At 37.1% G+C, this 22,500-nt stretch overlaps 1 protein-coding gene across 4 annotated transcripts in view; it reads right to left on the bottom strand.

Annotated features, from left to right (window-relative positions):
• The window catches only part of zbtb20 (zinc finger and BTB domain containing 20), a 107,669-nt gene that overhangs the window by 83,463 nt on the left and 1,706 nt on the right, over positions 1 to 22,500 (bottom strand). For 2 of the 4 annotated variants that reach the window (XM_053230524.1, XM_034300800.2), the window contains exon 2: positions 714 to 822. The exons of 1 other annotated variant lie outside the window; for it this stretch is intronic. The gene's annotated coding sequence lies outside the window, so the exon portion shown is untranslated. One more of the 4 variants, XM_053230526.1, reaches the window with a different exon arrangement.

Genomic DNA, 22,500 nt, shown 5'->3' with positions numbered 1-22,500 from the left:
TGAGATCAGATTGTGCTGTTTTTCTGACCAGTCTAGAAGCAGATCCCTCTGTCTCTGAAACTGATCTGGAATTGGATCACTTGGCCTGTCAGACTGGTCTGGGATCAGCTTGCTTTACCTCTGTATTTGATTCGGGACTGAACGGCTCTATCTGATCCCAGATCAGAGCGTGTAAAAGCATTCTGGGTAGGATTTTTTCGTGTTGCATCAGATGAACCACATGCTGTGTCTAAAATTGCTCTCCCTCACTCAGTCTTTCACTATGTAGGGGGCAGCAGAGAGGGAGGAAGCAGGAAATGCGACAAAAACATAAACAATTCAAATTATAAAATCACCAGGCGACCTCAGACCACACAAGTCCCAACGGATTAAAAGCGATTTGCATTAAACACACCACTGACGAGTAGCTGTTAGCGATCACGCCACGTAAACATCGTTAACTGACATTTATACGTGAAGTTTAGTCAATTCGACGTCCATCGTTGCAATTCCGAGCTAAAAGAAATCGTACAAGATACATTCGTAGTGTACACGTGTAGCACATTACACGTATTAATAAGGTGCACTATCCAGGGAGCGAATTGCGACACGGCTCTTGTGACACGACTGATAATTCTAATATCTTACAAAAGAAGAATAAAGAATAAAGAATAATAACACGGACACGTGGTGGTGTAACGGCGAGAGCAGCTGAATCAGAGCGCTGAGCTCACCTCTCACTCTCGGATGGAGAACACACTTCCTCTCCAGCGTCCCTCGGCTGCGAAGATCACATCTGATGCTCCTCTGAGTGCGTTCTCTTCAGCCGATCCGGATCTGTCACTGAGAACATCACACACAGTTAATCTCCACATACGGGACGTGTTTAAACACACACACACACACACTCACACACACACTCACACACACATACACACACAGCACCGGTTTTAAACTGAGACAGCCATCGTTTGAGTTCGCTTCACTTCAGATGTGTTCAAATGTGTGTGTGTGTGTGTGTTTCATGGCCTTCCTTTTGAAATGCTGTCCTTAACTGACCAGAGAATCATTCCTCTGTGGGTTGAAATTGTTTCATTGCGACACAATGTGAAAAAACAAAAAAAACGTGTCAGTGCCCGAACACGACTTCTGTCTCTGTCCTCACACGCGGCGTGTGCTGGTTTGTAAGCTAAGATTTGGTGAGTAAACAGACTCGTTGTGGCCGTGCGCCACTTTCACACTTTTGCAATCGAGGTGTGATGCGTTTCTTAAAACGTAGAACCTTTCACACGATCAAACTGTTTACAGCGTTCCCAGAAAACGGTTAAACGGCTTGCCCTGGGAACTTGTAATCGACGTGACTCCTCCTACTGATCAGGGAACGGGAAAGGTTCGGCAAACAAAGAGCAACGGCCAAAAAACAAAACAAGACAGAAAACGTGCAATGTTTTGCCCGTGGTGTCACCAAACCAAGCCAAACCAAATCATAGATAGAATCGCTGAAACGCGAGGTGTTGCGCAAACTGAATTTACATAACCGGTGACGGATTACCCTGACGTTAACTCGGAGCTCATACCTCTCATACTGACAGATAAAAATTAAGTTAAATATAAATAATATAAATAATAATAGCAGCTTATACGGAGTTATCAGCCCACATTCCACAAGCATCCCGGGAATTTGGAGCTCGGCGAGGAGAACATTCCAGCACAATGGAAAAATACATAACACAAACAAAACATGCATTCATTTAAGTACAACGCCGATCCAGGTTTCCATCCGCTGATTAAGCCTCGGACTTGGGCTAAAAAAAAAAAAAAAAAGAAAAGGAAAAAAAAAGGGAACTTCAAAACAGAATCAGTATCAAGTGTGTGCTTCATTCCAGCAGTGGGTTCACTCGGTTCACTCCAAACTCCACACGTTCTCCTCTGTGTGTCTCATTCACGACTTTCTAGCAGTTTACAGCACGTTCCTCCTGGTGTATTTAACAAAAAAATTCTGTTTGGTTGTATCGGTTGTCATGGGGTGACACTTTAACCAAAACGAAACCTCACATCTACCACAAATCCACTGCTTCTTCTCAGTGTACACAAACTCCTAACAAGTTTATAAATACAGTCAGGTCTTGGTTTTACTAAAAAAAAAAAAATCTGATTTACAGATAGTTAACGAACTAAAGTCTTCATCTTCGGGTCATATCAAGTCACAGGAAATATTTACTACGAGATTTAATATATCATATAACTTACAGAACTTACGTTACTCTTTTCTATGAAACTGTGTTGAACTTGTCTATGTTAATAGTCAGCCTGTGGAGAAACTCGTTTTATTATATAACTTATCGCTTTAATCATGAGGACGAGTCGATACGAAAACAAACAAGTTTCTGTTTTATATGCAAATACGCCGGAAAGTTTCATTATAAATCATGACAAACAGTCTGCGTAAAATAATAAACTGTTTAACGTAGTTCGGTCCAAGAAATGATTTAAGATAGTTTAAGAACGTCTCCTCAATATAAATACCAGTATCTATGAACGTATATAAATATATCGGAATACACATGAATATACATGAATATGCAAATTTACTTCAAATAGATCGCTGGCTAGCTAAGAAAGAAAGTAACTCACGTTCGTCAGATTTCCGTGGCTAAAATTTTGTATTTTGTTCCTCACTACGGTTAGATGAGCTAAATGTTTCTGAGTAACAAATCTAAAGCAGTGACATTTCAAAAAAACAAAGCTCATATGTAGCCCCGCCCCCAAATCAGACTTCCACAGAAACACTACAAAAAAACGTGATTTTACCTAAACACGTAAATCCATATAGTCCAAGAGGAATTGAAATATTTCAATGATTTAAGGATGACCTTGAAACTTTTTAACATGTTAACTTGTTCAGATCTGTACGCGTTTATATTTTACAATTGTTAAAATGTACCTAGATAATACAGAAACAAATGTGTGCTTTAAATCGCGCCAAAAGGGTGGAAGTTAAGCCCCTGCGACGGTTACGTGTAATCCCTCTCAAAACGTTCGCCGAGGGATTTAAGTGGAGAATGAAATGAATATTCAGTTCTTAGTGAAGTTGGGTGAAAACAGATTACTGTTTCTGAGCTCCGGCGCTTTCATCGTCGTCACATCAGACGCTCCTCCGACGCGTGGCGCAAATTTGGCCTTGACTTTCAATTAGACCATTTCTGTCTCGAGCTTTAGAGTATCCCAGGATCCTCACTTCTCTGACACACACACACACACACACACACGCGTTTCTAATGTGTACAACACTAGGCTGGTCAATACAATTTTATTTTACGATAAAGTTAGATTCCACTACTGAGTCAAGGCAAACGAGTATTTACTGGAGATGGCACGATACCGCTTTTCTGTTTCCAAAACCGATACGAAAACCTTGAGCATGAATATTCGATATTGTTTTCTTTAAAAACAACTAAGCTACTACTAAAAGCACTGAACTAAAAGCACTGAAGTAAAAGCACTGAACTAAAAGCACTGAAGTAAAAGCACTGAACTAAAAGCACTGAAGTAAAAGCACTGAAGTAAAAGCACTGAACTAAAAGCACTGAAGTAAAAGCACTGAAGTAAAAGCACTAAAGTAAAAGCACTGAAGTAAAAGCACTGAACTAAAAGCATTGAACTAAAAGCACTGAACTAAAAGCACTGAACTAAAAGCATTGAAGTAAAAGCACTGAAGTAAAAGCACTAAAGTAAAAGCACTAAAGTAAAAGCACTGAAGTAAAAGCACTGAACTAAAAGCACTAAAGTAAAAGCACTGAACTAAAAGCACTGAAGTAAAAGCACTAAAGTAAAAGCACTGAACTAAAAGCACTGAACTAAAAGCACTGAACTAAAAGCATTGAACTAAAAGCACTGAACTAAAAGCATTGAACTAAAAGCACTGAACTAAAAGCACTGAACTAAAAGCACTGAACTAAAAGCACTGAAGTAAAAGCACTGAACTAAAAGCACTGAACTAAAAGCATTGAACTAAAAGCACTGAACTAAAAGCACTGAAGTAAAAGCACTGAAGTAAAAGCACTAAAGTAAAAGCATTGAACTAAAAGCACTGAACTAAAAGCACTGAACTAAAAGCATTGAACTAAAAGCACTGAACTAAAAGCATTGAACTAAAAGCATTGAACTAAAAGCACTGAAGTAAAAGCACTGAACTAAAAGCACTGAAGTAAAAGCACTTCACAGTTTAAATCTTTTACACAAAATTCACTTACACTGTAAATATAATAAATCTAACATAAAGTACAAAGTAGAGCTGAACGATACGATGATATCCCTATCGTGATAAATTATGTTACGATACACTTTCCTGAGATATCGTGATATCTTTTTATACTTTCTTTGATCAAAATTACAAACTCTGGAAGCATTTATTTTCTAAATTTTACATTAAACATGTTAAAATGTTTTTTTTTTTTTTTTTTAGGGATTTTCCTCCCACTTTTTCAGCGTTAATTTATTTTCGTACGCATTATTAACTAGGTTCATTTTTAAACGCAACGCTTCTGTCCTGCTGTCTGTTTGTTAGCAAACCTTCGTGTGTATCGTGATACATATCCAGTATCGTGGAAATTTTTTTTTTAAATATCGTGATATGATATTCTTTGTCATATTGTCCAGTCTGAATATAAAGTATATAAAATGTAATAAAATCAATTCTAACACAACAGGAAAAAACAGTCGAGTCTCATTATTTGTGAACATATAAACATATTTGTCGTTTTGTTACAGGACACGATATCCGATATGTTTTTCGCCGATATTCTCCACCGTTTTCATTTAACACTCAGTATTTATTTTATATCACGTTCAGTGCAGAACGGTGAACATCTCTAAAGGTACACTTCGACCTGAACACTTTTTATAGCTCCTCGTATAAAAGCAGACAAGCGGTGTAATTATATAACACGAATAACGATATATCACACACTCGCATATTCAGGTTCATCCCTTTTTTGCTAACGATTGAATCATCTCCCTTTTTTTTTTGTCTCTAAACAGTACACCTGTTTTTTTCACTCCATTTCTCAGGCCAAACGTCTCCGTCAGGGTTCAGTGTATGGCCTTATTTAGTATACGTGTGTGGTCATAAAAGGGCTTTCTCGTCCTTTTCAGGCTTGAGCACTTACAACATTTCCAAATACTTTACATCTGTTTCATGCACAATGACAGGCACCTGCTAACGTGAGCACAGCGAGAGACATCAAGGTTGCACTGATCGAGGTTATTCTTATGAATGCGTGCAAGGTTATAAATATAAATGCATGAAATAAATACAATTTCCCTACAGGTGACAGTGAAGGTTTTTTTTTTTTTTTTCACACTTTTGTGATTATTGTTAGTAAATAATTTATTTCTGTCTTTTGATATTAATTAAAAGTACCATTCAGCAGACTGATGAGCCTAAACAATACTAATACATTCTATATATATATAAATATATATAAATATATACATATATATATATATATATATATGAATCTAATATTTTCTAGAACAATCAGGACCCTCGTTAAGCGCTGGGACACTCACACTGAATGAAAACGCAGGTGGAAAAACGTTACACCTTAAAAAAAAGCATTTAAGGTTTCCATTTAATTAAGGTTTTCATCTGACTCACCATCATAAATACTGTATACATGACATACTATATACTACAGATGGTATATAATATACATTAGGGGGAAAATGATGATTCCGCATCATATTGCCGGAATATTAGCTCGATTCAATCATACTGTGACACAATATACAGTTAAACCAAATCGCTGAAGCGGTTTCAATGCTTAAAGATTCGATTGAATTAAATATCTCGCAGAATGAATCTTTTCGGTTTCAATTTATCAAAAGATAAACCCTAAAATCATTAACGAGCATGCGCCTTTATAAAGAGATATTGAACAAAAATATTAACGCTGACCATTTAAGAGTTTTCAACAGTCTGTCCTGCTGGAGTGAAAGTCTAGTGAAGTGCTATACAGGATTTTAATGATTCGCATCAAAGAATAAAATTCAAGAAGCACTTACAGACACCCAGGAATTTTACTTTCGCTTCATGCCATGTGATAAATCCACTTTTAGAGTCCACGCTGAGAAACTCAACGAGATGTAGAGCACTACTGATACGTGGCTGATATACTAGAACCGCTGAAATGTGGAGTGAGGAACCCTTTTGGTAGAGGTGGAGCCATGAGAACGCCCTGGAGTTAGAAATGTTGTTAGAATGGCTGAAGCGCCGAGTGAGAGTTGCTCCTTTTCAAAGTAGAGGCTTTTCAAAGTGGCTCGATGACGACGTGAAGTACCGCTCGAGATCTGCAATCGAGTTCGAATCCCGACGATGCCGCAGACGTCCGTGGCCGGGAGTCCAAGAGAGCAAACACATTTCTCTCTGTGTGGGAGGGGCATTACTCTCTCTCTCTCTCCCCTGTCAATCAAATCGACACTAGCCAATCGTCAGCATCTGTCAGCTCGTGTATGTGGAAGAGGGCGGATAGCGCTTTCCTCTGAGTGTGTTACACGCAAAAATTGTCTTGGAGGAAGTACGTGTCAACCTTAACATCTTAGGTTTATATAAAATTTTACTTTTAATTTCAGATGAACTTCCTCCAGAAAGTGGTCACAGCTGGTTGGCCTTATCACATGACAGGAAATGAAATAATTAGATCTTTTTTTTTTGTGCCATTTTTAGATATTTCTTAGAATATTGTAGAGCTTCACCTGTTGTGTAAACTATACACTAAACCTATTTACAATTTCTTTTTCCATGGATGAGATTCACACACACACACACACACGCACACACACACACACACAGGAGACTATGTGATAGTTAAACATCCATTTCAGTATGAAACTTGTAATTCTTACATTATGTTTTCTTACATTTCCTTTCAAATGGGTTTAATTTTTAGAAAAATGTAATGCTTTTAATAACGTTTTTAATATCCTGGTTTAAAGGAAATGATATTTCGTTAATATGTGAGCCTTTGAGGAGTAATCTTTGTCTACTTTTATCCAATAAACATCTTAAAGTCCCCAAAGTGGCACTCCAGTTCTGACTCATAATCACACTCGAGGTGTTTCCAAGTTATTTAGCCGACAGCAACGACAGTTGCCAGTATTCAAATCCGATTTTTATTTAAAGAATGCAAACATTTAGTCAATTATTATAAAAAAAAAAAAAAAAAAAAAAAAGATAAACTTGTTTAAACGAGTCACTGGGTGTAGTTGGACGTGCATGACGTTTTCAGGATGAAAAAAGCCGGGCATGAACGGGTTAAATGTGTTCCTCAGTCATTTCCAGAAATATATACATACATACATATATATATATATAGACATATTTTATTTATTTCTGTGTCATTCTGTCAGAGAGACAGGAACTTCATGGAAATGGCAAATGTAATCAATTAAAAGGCAGCTGACAGGCTCGTTTCAGCCCCACAGTGTGACACACTGACTTTGACGTCGTTACACTTTTCTAAATAAACACCACGTTCTAAAATTCGTCAATGCCAAAGAGTTTTTACGGTTCTGGTTTTCGTATAAGGCCTGGGTGTGACAAAAAAAAAAAAAAAATTAAAAAAAGGTTGTATGGGTAATTTTATAAATGACTAATAAACCGAGGCTGTAGAAAGAAATAAAGTGTCGTGAGATGAGTCTATAGAGTGCACAGAGTATTCACTGCTTTAATGAGAAATTTATATAAAAAGATTCTTTATTTAAAAAAAAAAAAAAAAAAGGTACTTTTTTATCTGGTAGTAAGAGAGAGGCCTTAACGCTTAAACGTATCCAGAATATTACCACGACCTGTTTGAATAGCGCAGCAATGATTAATCCATATATCAGCGTATGTATATAAATAGCTGATATTAATACTGCTATCAAAAAGTGACCTTGGTACAGGTGTAGGAAAAAAAGAAAGTTTTAAACGGGGGGTCTACAGAGACATTTTTTAAGTGTGTACTTTACTCTAGCTTTAAATAGCACTGACTAATCTAAAGCCACACATAAGCACAGAGTACTACACACACACACACACACACACACACATTACTACATGCACTATATGGTCAGAAGTTTGTGGACACCTGACCATCACAACCATATGTGCTTTTTGAGCATCTCATTCCAGATTTAGTCCCTCTGCTGTTATAATGAGCTCCACTCTTCTGGGAAGCTTTCCACTAGATGTTGGAGCGTGGCTGTGGGGATTTGTGTTCATTCAGCTACAAGAGCATTAGTGAGGTCAGGCGCTGATGTTGGTGAGGAGGTCTGGGGTTCAGTCGGTGTTCCAGTTCATCCCAAAGGTGTTCAGTGGGGTTGAGGTCAGGGCTCTGTGCAGGACACTCGAGTTCTTCCACTCTAACCTTCACACACCATGTCTTGATGGAGCTTGCTTTGTGCACAGGGGCATTGTCATGCTGGAACAGAGTTTGAGCCTCTTAGTTCCAGTGAAGGGAAACTGTAAAGCTACAGCACACAGAGACGTTCTACACAACTGTGTGATTCCAACATTGTGGCAACAGTTTGGGGAAGAACCGCACATGGGTGTGATGGTCAGGGGTGCACGTACATTTGGCCATATAGTGTACATGTATGATATAGAGTACTACACACACGCATTACTACACACACGCATTACTGCACACACGCATTACTGCATACACGCATTACTACATACACGCATTACTACATACACGCATTACTACACTCATGTACTATATAGAGTACTGCATACACGCATTACTACACACACGCATTACTACATACACGCATTACTACACACACGCATTACTGCATACACGCATTACTACACACACGCATTACTGCATACACGCATTACTACACACACGCATTACTGCATACACGCATTACTACACTCGTACTATATAGAGTACTACACACACGCATTACTGCATAAACGCATTACTGCATACATGTATGATAGAGTACTACACACATGCATTACTACATACACGCATTACTACATACACGCATTACTACACACACGCATTACTACGCATTACTGCATACACGCATTACTACACTCATGTACTATATAGAGTACTGCATACACGCTTTACTGCATAAACGCATTACTACATACATGCATTACTGCATACATGTATGATAGAGTACTACACACAAGCATTACTACATAGATGTATGATAGAGTACTACACACACGCATTACTGCATACATGTATGATAGAGTACTACACACACGCATTACTACATACATGTATGACAGATTACTACACACACGCATTACTGCATACATGTATGATAGAGTACTACACACACGCATTACTACATACATGTATGATATAGAGTACTACACACGCATTACTACATACATGTATGATAGAGTACTACACACAAGCATTACTACATACATGTATGATAGAGTACTACACACACGCATTACTACATACATGTATGACAGATTACTACACACACGCATTACTGCATACATGTATGATAGAGTACTACACACACGCATTACTACATACATGTATGATATAGAGTACTACACACGCATTACTACATACATGTATGACAGATTACTACACACACGCATTACTGCATACATGTATGATAGAGTACTACACACACGCATTACTACATACATGTATGATATAGAGTACTACACACGCATTACTACATACATGTATGATAGAGTACTACACACGCATTACTGCATACATGTATGATATAGAGTACTACACACACGCATTACTACATACATGTATGATAGAGTACTACACACTCGCATTACTGCATACATGTATGATAGAGTACTACACACGCATTACTACATACATGTATGATATAGAGTACTACACACGCATTACTACATGCATGTATGATAGAGTACTACACACACGCATTACTACATGCATGTATGATAGAGTACTACACACACGCATTACTACATACATGTATGATAGAGTACTACACACTCGCATTACTACATACATGTATGATAGAGTACTACACACACGCATTACTACATACATGTATGATAGAGTACTACACACACGCATTACTGCATACATGTATGATAGAGTACTACACACGCATTACTGCATACATGTATGATAGAGTACTACACACGCATTACTGCATACATGTATGATAGAGTACTACACACACGCATTACTACATACATGTGTGATATAGAGTACTACACACACGCATTACTACATACATGTGTGATATAGAGTACTACACACACGCATTACTGCATACATGTATGATAGAGTACTACACACACCCATTAATACATACATGTATGATAGAGTACTACACAAGCATTACTACATACACGCATTACTACACACACGCATTACTACACACACGCATTACTACATACATGTATGATATAGAGTACTACACACACGCATTACTACATACATGTATGATAGAGTACTACACACACGCATTACTACATACATGTATGATAGAGTACTACACACACCCATTAACACATACATGTATGATAGAGTACTACACACGCATTACTACATACACGCATTACTACACACACGCATTACTACACACACGCATTACTACATACACGCATTATTGCATACATGTATGATATAGAGTACTACACACACGCATTACTACATACACGCATTATTGCATACATGTATGATATAGAGTACTACACACACGCATTACTACATACATGTATGATATAGAGTACAACACACATGCATTATTACACACACGCATTACTACACACACGCATTACTACATACATGTATGATATAGAGTACTACACACACGCATTACTACATACATGTATGATAGAGTACTACACACACCCATTACTACATACATGTATGATAGAGTACTACACACACGCATTACTACATACACGCATTACTACACACACGCATTACTACTCACACGCATTACTACATACATGTATGATAGAGTACTACACACACGCATTACTACATACACGCATTACTACACACACGCATTACTACTCACACGCATTACTACATAAACGCATTATTGCATACATGTATGATAGAGTACTACACACACGCATTACTACACACACGCATTATTACACACACGCATTACTACACACACGCATTACTACATACATGTATGATATAGAGTACAACACACACGCATTACTACATACATGTACTATATAGAGTACTACACACGCATTACTACACACACGCATTACTTCATACACGCATTACTACACACACGCATTACTGCATACATGTATGATATAGAGTACTACACACGCATTATTACACACACGCATTACTGCACATACGCATTACTGCACACACGCATTACTACACACATGCATTACTACATACACGCATTACTACACACACGCATTACTGCACTCATGTACTAAATAGAGTACTGCATACACGCATTACTGCATACACGCATTACTACACTCATGTACTAAATAGAGTACTGCATACACGCATTACTGCATAAACGCATTACTACATACACGCATTACTACATACACGCATTACTACACACACGCATTACTGCATACACGCATTACTACACTCATGTACTATATAGAGTACTGCATACACGCATTACTGCATAAACGCATTACTACATACACGCATTACTACACTCATGTACTAAATAGAGTACTGCATACACGCATTACTACATACACACATTACTACACTCATGTACTATATAGAGTACTGCATACACGCATTACTACATACACGCATTACTACATACACGCATTACTGCATACACGCATTACTACATACACGCATTACTACACTCATGTACTAAATAGAGTACTGCATACACGCATTACTACATACACGCATTACTGCATACACGCATTACTGCATACACGCATTACTACATACACGCATTACTACACTCATGTACTAAATAGAGTACTGCATACACGCATTACTACATACACGCATTACTACATACACGCATTACTGCATACACGCATTACTACACTCATGTACTAAATAGAGTACTGCATACACGCATTACTACATACACGCATTACTGCATACACGCATTACTACATACACGCATTACTACACTCATGTACTAAATAGAGTACTGCATACACGCATTACTGCATACACGCATTACTACATACACGCATTACTGCATACACGCATTACTACACTCATGTACTATATAGAGTACTGCATACACGCATTACTACATACACGCATTACTACATACACGCATTACTGCATACACGCATTACTACATACACGCATTACTACACTCATGTACTAAATAGAGTACTGCATACACGCATTACTACATACACGCATTACTGCATACACGCATTACTACATACACGCATTACTACACTCATGTACTAAATAGAGTACTGCATACACGCATTACTGCATACACGCATTACTACATACACGCATTACTGCATACACGCATTACTACACTCATGTACTATATAGAGTACTGCATACACGCATTACTACATACACGCATTACTACATACACGCATTACTACACACACGCATTACTGCATACACGCATTACTGCATACACGCATTAATACACTCATGTACTATATAGACTACTGCATACACGCATTACTGCATAAACGCATTACTACATACACGCATTACTACATACACGCATTACTACACACACGCATTACTGCATACACGCATTACTGCATACACGCATTAATACACTCATGTACTATGTAGACTACTGCATACACGCATTACTGCATAAACGCATTACTACATACACGCATTACTACACACACGCATTACTGCATACATGTATGATAGAGTACTACACACACGCATTACTATATACATGTATGATATAGAGTACTACACACACACATTACTACATACATGTATGATATAGAGTACTACACACACGCATTACTACATACATGTATGATATAGAGTACTACACACACGCTTTACTACATACATGTATGATATAGAGTACTACACACACACATTACTACATACATGTATGATATAGAGTACTACACACACGCATTACTACATACATGTATGATATAGAGTACTACACATACGCATTACTACATACATGTGTGATATAGAGTACTACACACACGCTTTACTACATACATGTATGATATAGAGTACTACACACACGCATTACTACATACATGTATGATATAGAGTACTACACACACGCATTACTACATACATGTATGATATAGAGTACTACACACACGCATTACTACATACATGTATGATATAGAGTACTACACACACGCATTACTACATACATGTGTGATATAGAGTACTACACACACGCATTACTACATACATGTATGATAGAGTACTACACACACGCATTACTACATACATGTATGATATAGAGTACTACACAAACGCATTACTACATAAACGCATTATTGCATACATGTATGATATAGAGTACTACACACACGCATTACTACACACACGCATTACTACATAAATGTATCATATAGAGTACAACACACACGCATTACTACACACACGCACTACTGCATACATGTATGATATAGAGTACAACACACACGCATTACTACACACACGCATTACTACATACATGTATGATATAGAGTACTACACACATGCATTACTGCACACATGTATGATATAGAGTACTACACACATGCATTACTGCACACATGTATGATATAGAGTACAACACACACGCATTACTACATACATGTATCATATAGAGTACAACACACACGCATTACTACACACACGCACTACTGCATACATGTATGATATAGAGTACAACACACACGCATTACTACACACACGCATTACTACATACATGTATGATATAGAGTACTACACACATGCATTACTGCACACATGTATGATATAGAGTACTACACACATGCATTACTGCACACATGTATGATATAGAGTACTACACACATGCATTACTGCACACATGTATGATATAGAGTACAACACACACGCATTACTGCATACATGTATGATATAGAGTACTACACACATGCATTACTGCATACATGTACTATATAGAGTACAACACACATGCATTACTGCATACATGTACTATATAGAGTACAACACACACGCATTACTGCATACATGTATGATATAGAGTACTACACACATGCATTACTGCATACATGTACTATATAGAGTACAACACACACGCATTACTACACACACGCATTACTACACACATGTATGATATAGAGTACAACACACGCATTACTACACACACGCATTACCACATACATGCATTACTACACACACGCATTACTACACACACGCATTACTACATACACGCATTACTACACACGCGCATTACTACACACGCGCATTACTACACACGCGCATTACTACATACACATATTACTGCATACACGCATTACTACACACACGCATTACTGCATACACGCATTACTACATACATGTACTATATAGAGTACTGCATACACGCATTACTACATACATGTACTATATAGAGTACTGCATACACGCATTACTACATACATGTACTATATAGAGTACTGCATACACGCATTACTACACACACGCATTACTACACACACACATTACTACACACACGCATTACTACATACACGCATTACTACACACATGCATTACTACATACACGCATTACTACATACACGCATTACTACATAAACGCATTACTACACACGCATTACTACACTCATGTACTATATAGAGTACTGCATACACGCATTACTACACACACGCATTACTACACACACACATTACTACACACACGCATTACTACACTCATGTACTATATAGAGTACTACATACACGCATTACTACACACACGCATTACTACATACACGCATTACTACACACGCATTACTACACTCATGTACTATATAGAGTACTACATACACGCATTACTACATACACGCATTACTACATAAACGCATTACTACACACGCATTACTACACTCATGTACTATATAGAGTACTACATACACGCATTACTACATACACGCATTACTACACACACGCATTACTACATACACGCATTACTACACACATGCATTACTACATACACGCATTACTACACACACATTACTACATACACGCATTACTACATACACGCATTACTACATACACGCATTACTACACACATGCATTACTACATACACGCATTACTACATACACGCATTACTACACACATGCATTACTACATACACGCATTACTACATACATGCATTACTACACATACGCGTTACTACATACACGCATTACTACATACATGCATTACTACACATACGCGTTACTACATACACGCATTACTACATACACATTACTACATACACGCATTACTACATACACGCATTACTACACACATGCATTACTACATACACGCATTACTACATACACGCATTACTACATACATGCATTACTACACATACGCATTACTACATACACACATTACTACACACACATTACTACATACACGCATTACTACATACACGCATTACTACACACACGCATTACTACACACACGCATTACTACATACACACATTACTACATACACGCATTACTACACACACATTACTACACACACACATTACTACATACACGCATTACTACACACACATTACTACACACGCGCATTACTACATACACGCATTACTACACACACGCATTACTACATACACGCATTACTACACATACGCATTACTACACACACACATTACTACATACACGCATTACTACACACGCATTACTACACACATGCATTACTACATACACGCATTATTACATACATGCATTACTACACAAACGCATTACTACATACATACATTACTACACAAACGCATTACTACATACACACATTACTACATACATGCATTACTACACACACGCATTACTACACAAACGCATTACTACATACACGCATTACTACATACACGCATTACTACGTACACGCATTACTACACACATGCATTACTACATACATGTACTATATAGAGTATTACATACACGCATTATTACATACATGCATTACTAGACAAACGCATTACTACATACACGCATTACTACACATACGCATTACTACACACACGCATTACTACATACACGCATTACTACACACATGCATTACTACACACATGTACTATATAGAGTATTACATACACGCATTACTGCATACACACATTATTACACACACGCATTACTACACAAACGCATTACTACATACACGCATTACTACAAACACGCATTACTACACTCATGTACTATATAGAGTACTGCATACACACATTACTACACACACGCATTACTACACACATGCATTACTACATACACGCATTACTACACTCATGTACTATATAGAGTACTGCATACACGCATTAGTACATACACGCATTACTACATACACGCATTACTACACTCACCTTCTATATAGAGTACTGCATACACGCATTACCGCATAAACGCATTACTACACACACGCATTACTACATACACGCATTACTACACACATGCATTACTACATACACGCATTACTACACTCATGTACTATATAGAGTACTGCATACACACATTACTACATACACGCATTACTACATACACGCATTACTACACACATGCATTACTACATACACGCATTACTACACTCATGTACTATATAGAGTACTGCATACACGCATTACTACATACACGCATTACTACATACACGCATTACTACACACACGCATTACCGCATAAACGCATTACTATATACACGCATTACTACAAACACGCATTACTACACTCACGTACTATATAGAGTACTGCATACACGCATTACCGCATAAACGCATTACTACATACACACATTACTACATACACGCATTACTACACTCATGTACTATATAGAGTACTGCATACACACATTACTACACACACGCATTACTACAAACACGCATTACTACATACACGCATTACTACACAAACGCATTACTACATACACGCATTACTACACAAACGCATTACTACATACACGCATTACTACACTCATGTACTATATAGAGTACTGCATACACGCATTACTACATACACGCATTACTACATACACGCATTACTACACTCATGTACTATATAGAGTACTACACACACGCATTACTACACTCATGTACTATATAGAGTACTACACACACGCATTACTACACACACGCATTACTACATACACGCATTACTACACTCATGTACTATATAGAGTACTACACACACGCATTACTACACAAACGCATTACTACACACACGCATTACTACATACACGCATTACTACACACACGCATTACTACATACACGCATTACTACATACATGTATGATAGAGTACTACATACACGCATTACTACATACACGCATTACTACATACACGCATTACTACATACATGTATGATAGAGTACTACATACACGCATTACTACATACACGCATTACTACACACACGCATTACTACACACATGCATTACTACATACATGTATGATAGAGTACTACATACACGCATTACTACATACACGCATTACTACATACACTCATTACTACACACACGCATTACTGCATACACGCATTACTACACACACGCATTACTACATACACGCATTACTACATACACGCATTACTACACACACGCATTACTACATACATGTATGATAGAGTACTACACACACGCATTACTACACACACGCATTACTACATACACGCATTACTACATACACGCATTACTGCATACACGCATTACTACACACACACATTACTACATACACGCATTACTGCATACACGCATTACTACACACACGCATTACTACATACATGTATGATAGAGTACTACACACACGCATTACTACACACACGCATTACTACATACATGTATGATAGAGTACTACATACATGCATTACTACACACACGCATTACTACATACACGCATTACTGCATACACGCATTACTACACACACGCATTACTACATACATGTATGATAGAGTACTACACACACGCATTACTACACACACGCATTACTACATACATGTATGATAGAGTACTACATACATGCATTACTACACACACGCATTACTACATACACGCATTACTACATACACGCATTACTACATACATGTATGATAGAGTACTACATACACGCATTACTACACACACGCATTACTACATACATGTACTATATAGAGTACTGCATACACGCATTACTACACACACGCATTACTGCATACACGCATTACTACATACATGTACTATATAGAGTACTGTATACACGCATTACTACAAACACGCATTACTACACTCATGTACTATATAGAGTACTGTATACACGCATTACTACAAACACGCATTACTACATACACGCATTACTACACTCATGCATTACTACATACACGCATTACTACACACACATTACTACAAACACGCATTACTACACTCATGTACTATATAGAGTACTGCATACACGCATTACTACATACATGCATTACTACATACACGCATTACTACACACACGCATTACTACATACACGCATTACTACACTCATGTACTATATAGAGTACTGCATACACGCATTACTACACACATGCATTACTACATACACGCATTACTACACACACGCGTTACTACATACACGCATTACTACACACACGCATTACTACACACATGTGCTATATATATATATATATATATATATATATATATATATATATATATATATATATATATATATATATGACGTGTGCAATGTTACCTATGTATTAAAGAGATTACTACATATAAACCTTCTTACCTACACGTATGATATAGATTATTACATGCATGCATTACTACCTATGTATTATACAGACTGTTACATACATGCTTTATATAGATGCCTTATTACTTACATATTGTATAGATTGCTACATACACGCCTTATTACTTACGTATTATATTGATTATTACCTGCATTTATTATATCTACACGTATTCTACAGATTATTACATAGATATATTACTATATATACCATGTATTATAGATTATTACATATATGCATTATTTCCCACATGTATTACAGCTTGTCATGTACATGTTATAAGTCTATATTAGCGAAATAAGCTCTTCGTAAGATCTTGTTGTCGAAATCACTTAAACAGCCTCGAGTGGAAAAACGCAATATCGATATCTCTATCAGCCCGTGACCTTGCCAACGTTGACACGTTAAAGTGGTGTGAACGTAGGGGGAAAAAAAAGTGTTTTTAAAGGGGACACGTGAATAACCTGCACATCCTGAGTGAATTTTATCTTAACTTGCGCACGGAGTCGGCGATAATCGTACCAATGTTCGCGTAATATCAGCATGGACGTTTTGGTTTTGTTCTAAATCGCAGGTTTTGCTCTTGTTTAAACATTTTTTAAGCTTTTTTTGTTTCTCATTATTTTAAAAGATGTCACATGAGGACTTCATTTTTTATTTCTCTTATTCAATATATTGCTGTTTTTCTCAGTAACCTTAATATCATGTCTTTTTGACACAATTTTCTGACGTTATAACCCCTAACAGAAGCTTGATAACAGGTTAAAGCCGAAATATTACTCAGCGCGTGCGTTGTATATTTTATACAAGACGTTATATGCGTCTGGCTTTAATAAGGTTAGACTTTTTTAAGAGGAAAATGTGTGAAAATATCTTATTGAAAGCTTGCCAGCTATAAATCCTATTTTCATGAATCTACTGGCTCAAGAATTAAAAGAATTTACTGTAAAAAAATAAGCTGAAATGAACCTAATCGGAAATAAAAGGGACTCTATGTTACAGACGTCTATAATGTGAATAGAATCAGAATTCACACTTTTGAAATATTTACGGCACAAATGTTTTGTACAACGTCACGTCAACGTGGCCACACACACACACACACACACACACACACTCATATCGCTTTCCAAGAACCTGCCATGCACAAGGAGCTACAAGTCCGAAACCCAACAAGTCCATAAAGTCGTTCCGAAATAGTTTAATTTTACGAAAAAATATACAGAACAAAATCATGATTTAACACAATTAATAATAATAATAGTAATAATAATAATAATAATCTCAAACACGAGCAGTTTTCATCAATTTACATAAAACACTTCTGTCTTTTGTATACATAAGTAATATTTATAGTTGCAGTGTAGAAAATTTACAAAAAAAAAAAGCTAAGAACACAAGGCTTATTTATTTCCTGTCCTCTGGTCGACTATGTTAAATATTAATTAATAATTCTGTGTCAGGAAGCGGACGGCTGCGTGGCCCGTGTCGGCTCACAGACGCGAAAAAAAAAAAAAAAAAAAAAAAAAAACACTGCTGGAGAATTATCATCTGGATAAAATAGGAAATATTGAGGATACGAGATTTGTAATCCTGCCAAGAAAAGATCGCTTTGGGGATGTTCGTCTTGATACATATTTTATTTTAAGTCAGAGCGGGTGTGACCTTTGACCCTTATGCAGATGACACACACACACACACACACACACACACATATATATACACACACACCCACGCCCTTCATCCACTTGTGAAAATAAAAAACACAAGTGGCTAAACTTTTTTCCAAACCTATTTTAAGGGCTTGAGGCTTTTTCAGGACACTCGATATGAAGTGCAGATGGTCAGACTCTTCCTGCCGTAATAACCTCTGACCTGGAGGTCGAAACACGGCCCGTGCGTCCATATTGAGTTTTTACATCGCAATGTTTCCCTGACTTCTTCCACACTGTTTTGCAATATCACAATATTCATAATATTTAACATTGAATCACAGACAAAGCTTCCTGTTCTGCTTCATGGAGAGGAACGTGTACGAGGAAACAAATGATCGAAATAAATCAACAAATCTAGTCGTATGATATAAACATGAGCCTAGTGACGCTTGTCTTCTTTTACGCTCTTGAAAACGGTTGTTAAAATGTTTCCCGGTGGAGTCGCAATAACGGCACGGTATCGTTCAAAAAAAAAACAACAACAAACAAAATACATATAGATATAGATATATATAGATATAGATATACATAAATATAAAAATCGACATCCAATCCTGAATAAACGGCATCAGCGTCTAACCTGTGACTCTCTCTCTCTCTCTCTCTCTCTCTCTCTCGCTCTCTCTTTCCCGACAGAACTCTTTCACTCTTTCACTACAGGAACGCTCAGAGTTGAAGATAAAGATAAAGAACATGTGCTCGAGGGAAAAAAAAAAAAAAAAAAGGCCTGTATTTTATTAAACTAACACACACTCTGCACAGACCTAACACTTCCTTCTGTGGAGTTATGAGTGCTGTTAAAATGCATTAATGTGATCGGAGACATGTGTCTGAGATACTGAACGTGTGTGATCTGTGTTTCGGTGGACACGGCTCGAGATACATATATAAATTATATAAATGTATATAAATGTATATAAATGTATGAGAGTAGCAAGGTCATGTTTGTGAGCGGCGCTTTCCAGAAATCGAGCCTGATCGAGGAAAAGTTACAGAAGGACAAGACTTGGTGGAAAAAAAAAATAAAAAATCAAATAAACAAAACAACTAAAAAAAAAATTTAAAAAAACCAAACAAACACAACACAGCGATGTAGTAGAGTGTGGGCTTTAGTGAGAATCAGAGAAATATTCATTTTTTAAGGTTTGATCAATCAGTGCATAATAATAATAATAACAATCACAATAATAATAATACTATTACTACTACTACTGTTATTACTACTAATGTTAACAATAATAAGGGAAATAGAAGCGATACGGATAATTACAGCCCGTATGATACGCCCTCTTTATACTTTATCCTCTTGCGTAGAAATGCTGAAATGTTTAAAGAGTGTAAAAGAGTTAAAGCTGAAGAGAAACAGCAGAGCTGAGAAGTCGAACCGGAGAGCAGAAGCTTCACGCGCACTGATTTACCAGCACCTGTTATCTCACTTTATTATCGAAAAAAAAAATAAATAAATAAAAATAAACCTTCCTATGAGACAATTTATCATCCTAAATCCGAAATCTGCTCAGACACCAGATCTCAAATTTCAAACGTATTCATTGCTTTGTGTCGTTAATAAATCCGTTTTAAGCCATCTGACCCACTTTCTGTCCTCTCTTTAAGCCGAGCTCCACTCCACACACACACACACACACACACACACACACACACACACTCACACAGCTCGATTTTTTCACTTTTCCCGCATCCACACGCTTTCATTTCCTCGCTCCGTGTTGAGAAAGATGGGCTACGTGTTGGAGAAATCAGTTTAAATCTGCCCAAATGTTGTTAGTGATGTGCTAATTTCATTCCTCGGGCTGAAATATCCTGACCAAAAAAAAAAAAAAAAGAGAGAGAGAGAGAGAGAGAGAGAGAGAGAGAGAAAGAGAGAGAGAAAGTCTCTGCTGCTCCTGGGGCACTTTCTTTTTTTTTTTTTTTTTTTTTTTTT

This window comes from Pangasianodon hypophthalmus, chromosome 27 (genome assembly GCF_027358585.1).
Source record: "Pangasianodon hypophthalmus isolate fPanHyp1 chromosome 27, fPanHyp1.pri, whole genome shotgun sequence".
Classification (NCBI taxonomy): domain Eukaryota; kingdom Metazoa; phylum Chordata; class Actinopteri; order Siluriformes; family Pangasiidae; genus Pangasianodon; species Pangasianodon hypophthalmus.
This window is presented reverse-complemented; position numbering and strand designations above follow the sequence as displayed.